The 3,568-nt window shown below is 41.5% G+C and overlaps 1 pseudogene; it reads right to left on the reverse strand.

Annotated features, from left to right (window-relative positions):
* Positions 1-2,220: 2,220 nt before the first annotated feature.
* LOC143393859 (large ribosomal subunit protein eL8 pseudogene) lies at positions 2,221-2,710 on the reverse strand (annotated as a pseudogene).
* Positions 2,711-3,568: the final 858 nt, after the last annotated feature.

The following is a 3,568-nucleotide window of genomic DNA, read 5'->3' on the forward strand; positions in this document are numbered from 1 at the left end:
ACTTACTCACATCAGGACCAAAAAGAGACATACAACAGAAACAAGAAGGTGAACTTAAAAAACCATGAAAATGTCTCTTCAGAAAGGGAACTAAGCAACGAAAGACCCAGGAAAGGAGAAGCCTTCTACCCTCCTTCTCAGTGGAAGAGTGTGGCAACTCACATCAAATGACTGAAATGACTGGTGCACATTCAGCCAGAAAGAGGCAAGTGGGCAATCAAGACAAGCTATGGGAGGAAAGGTTGGTAAGGCATCACAAGAAATATTTATTTGAATACTTAAGACATTACCTGCAATCACAGGTTCAAATTTGGTTTGGGGATTGGGTCCAGATGATAACTATTGTTTTAAGGATACGTTTTATCATTTTTATGTATAGAAAACTCAACTGTGTGTGTGTGTGTGTAGATAGACAGATAGATAGATAGATTTAGTTGTCAATAGACCTTTATTTATTTATATGTGGTGCTGCGAATTTAACCCAGTGCCTCACACATGCTAGGCAAGCGCTGTGATCACTAAGCCATGACCCCAGCCCCACATTTTGGGGGGGATTTTTTAAAAATTTATTCTGATTTGTTATTCATGATGACAGAATGCAATTCATTTCATATTACGCATATAGAACTGCTGGGAGCCAAGTAGGTATGACAATTTCCTTGCCAGCGTACCCCCATGTTTCTTTGTGGAAGGACTCATGGAAATAGGACATTTTGCAGTGACATTGCATGTAAGGTGACCTTGCTCAAGGACCAGGGCGGATCCGTGTTTAGGGTGTTCCCGGTTTAGCATAATCCGAGATTAGGGCATTCCCCATTTAGAATAGGGCGTATCCTGCTGCCTGAGTTCCCCTTGAGTTCTCACGGGATTCAGAATATATTTGGGAGACAGAAGCCCATGAGGTGTGGATTTGGGCAGAGAACATGGATTTCCCCAGAATGTGTTTGTAGAAGGCCGGTATGAGATCGGGAATAAAGAATTGCTGTTTGAATCTACAAAGCTGTGAGTGGCTCGTGATTTGTGCCCAGCCAGACTGCGGCATAGAACACAATTTTTCAAGACATTGATTGTACACAAAGTATTTTCACACCATTTGTGTCTTATACATGTATTTAGGGTAATGATGTCTAACTCATTCCACCGTCATTCCTACTCCCTTGTCCCCTCCTTTCTCTTTCCTCCCCTTTGCCCTATCTAAAGTCCCTCCATTCCTCCCATGCTCCCCCATCAATTGCCATTATGAGTCAGCAACCTCATATCAAAGAAAACATTCAGCCTTTGGTTTTGGGGGATTGGCTAACTTCACTTAGCATTATATTCTCCAACTTCATCCATTTAGCTGCAAATGCCATGATTTTATTCTCTTTTAATGCTGATAAATGTTCCATTGTGTATATATATACCAAAGTTTCAATATCCATTCATCTACTGAAGGGCATCTAGGTTGGTTCCATAATTTAGCTATTGTGAATTGTGCTGCCATAAATATTGATATGGCTGTGTCCCTGTAATATGCTGTCTTTAAGTCCTTTGTGTATAAACCAAGGAGTGAGACAGCTGGATCAAATGGTGGTTCCTTTCCCAGTTTTCCAAGGAATCTACATACTGCTTTCCAGATTGGTTGCACCAATTTCAGTCCCACCAGCAATGTATGAGTGTGCCTTTCCCCCCATATCCTCGCCAATACTTGATATGTGCCATTCTGCCTGGAGTGAGATGAAATCTTAGAGTAGTTTTGATCTGCATTTCTGTAATTGCTAGAGATTGAGCATTTTTTCATTTGTTTTCATATCCTCTTCTGCTCAGTTCCTTGGCCCATTTATTGACTGGATTATTTAGTTTTTTTTGGTGTTAAGGTTTGTGAGTGCTTTATATATCCTACAGATTAGTGCTCTATCTGATGTTCCTGTGGTAAAAATTTGCTCCCATTCTGTAGGCTCTCTATTCACCTCACTGATTATTTCTTTTGCTGAAAAGAAGCTTTTTAGTTTGAATTCATCCCATTTATTGATTCTTGGTTTTAATTCTTGCACTACAGGAGTTTTATTAAGAAAGTCGGGGCCTAATCCAACATAGTCCTTTATCTTCCCAGCCAATCTATACTCAGGCAACAGTGTTGTACATCTTCCTGTGGACTAGACATTTCAGTCCAGTCTTCTCCTTGATGACATCATAGGGGGTCTTTACCTTACCCAACAGGGTAAGGAAGGAGAGAAGCGGTCAGATGGGTTCCATGTCATGTGCAGTTACCACCAGGTAAGGCTCCTGTGTGCCTTCAAGGTGCTGACAGTATTAACTCCTGCTCAAGGACTTGGTGGTCTCTTAGTGGGGACATCCACTTTGCTAGCAGCTTTCTTCTTAGCCCTGGTCAGCAGTCTCTGCTTCTTTTCTTACTTCACCTCTTGTCCTTCCTTAGGACTACCTTAAGCAGGGGGCAGTTGTTTGGTGTCCAGGGTCTGAATGACCGGTGGATCTCAGGGAGCACTTTCAGCTGCTAATAATGGAGAGCCCTTTGCCTCTGCAGAAGGATGTACCTAGGCCATTTGACAAAGAGGGTGAGGTCTCTTGGGGCTAGATGTCCTATCCAGTGCCAAAAGTTTTAGGCCTTCTTTTTAAACAGGGGATCAGCCTCCTTCTGAGCCTCCTGCTTCTTCCAGACAGCAGTGTCCAAGGCCACCTTCTTCCCATTGATCTTCTTTCCTTTCAGCATCTTAGGCAGCTGGAGAAGAGATGATGGGTTATTAAATTACTGGTTTCACTATGTGCAATGTAAATGCCTCCAGATCAGAGAAGGTACATGACAAGCATGCTACATCTAACCGAAATTGCATCATACTTCATTCAGTTAGGTGCTCAATAAGTGTTTGTTTATGGTGATAGACACCATTTACTGAACTCCTATTGTATTCCAGATCCTCATCTAGGCATAACATATCTTCAATCATTATCAAATAATCACATAAGATATATAAAACCCTCTTATAAAGAAAATTAACTCTGAGCAGTTAAGGAACTTTCCCAGAATTACAGAATGAATAAGTGGCAGAGCCAGGATCTGAGCCAGGTTTGTGTGACTCCAAAGCCCTTTCCAAGACACCAATGAACTCCACAATAGTACAGTGTGCTGAGCTCACTGGAATTAATGACACGGCTAATGAAAAATGAGTCAAGCCAAAAGTTAAAATGTGAGTGAAATGTAAGGGTTATTTCCGTCTGTAAAATGGAAAGTCAGACTCGAAATCACCAACTGTTAAAACACTCACCATTAAAAGCCCTGGTGTCCTTGCCTTACCTCTGAAGGGAAACAAGGTCAGCAATTCAGAAATTAAAGTACAAGTGACTTTATCTCCAGAATTCAGCATAGATGACAACAGAATACACTTCTAGCTGTTTGAAGCCTCAGTTGGAAATCAGGAGACCCGTGTTTTGTAACGAAGCAAGTTGCTCTCTTGTCCTGACAGTAGTTCTTTGCCTTTACAAGGAAGGGATTTGGTCCTATAAGACTCCTTAAGTTCCCATCTTGATTGAAGACTGAAATTTTTCATAACTGATACTAATTCAACCCACA

This window comes from Callospermophilus lateralis, chromosome 3 (assembly GCF_048772815.1).
Source record: "Callospermophilus lateralis isolate mCalLat2 chromosome 3, mCalLat2.hap1, whole genome shotgun sequence".
Lineage (NCBI taxonomy): Eukaryota > Metazoa > Chordata > Mammalia > Rodentia > Sciuridae > Callospermophilus > Callospermophilus lateralis.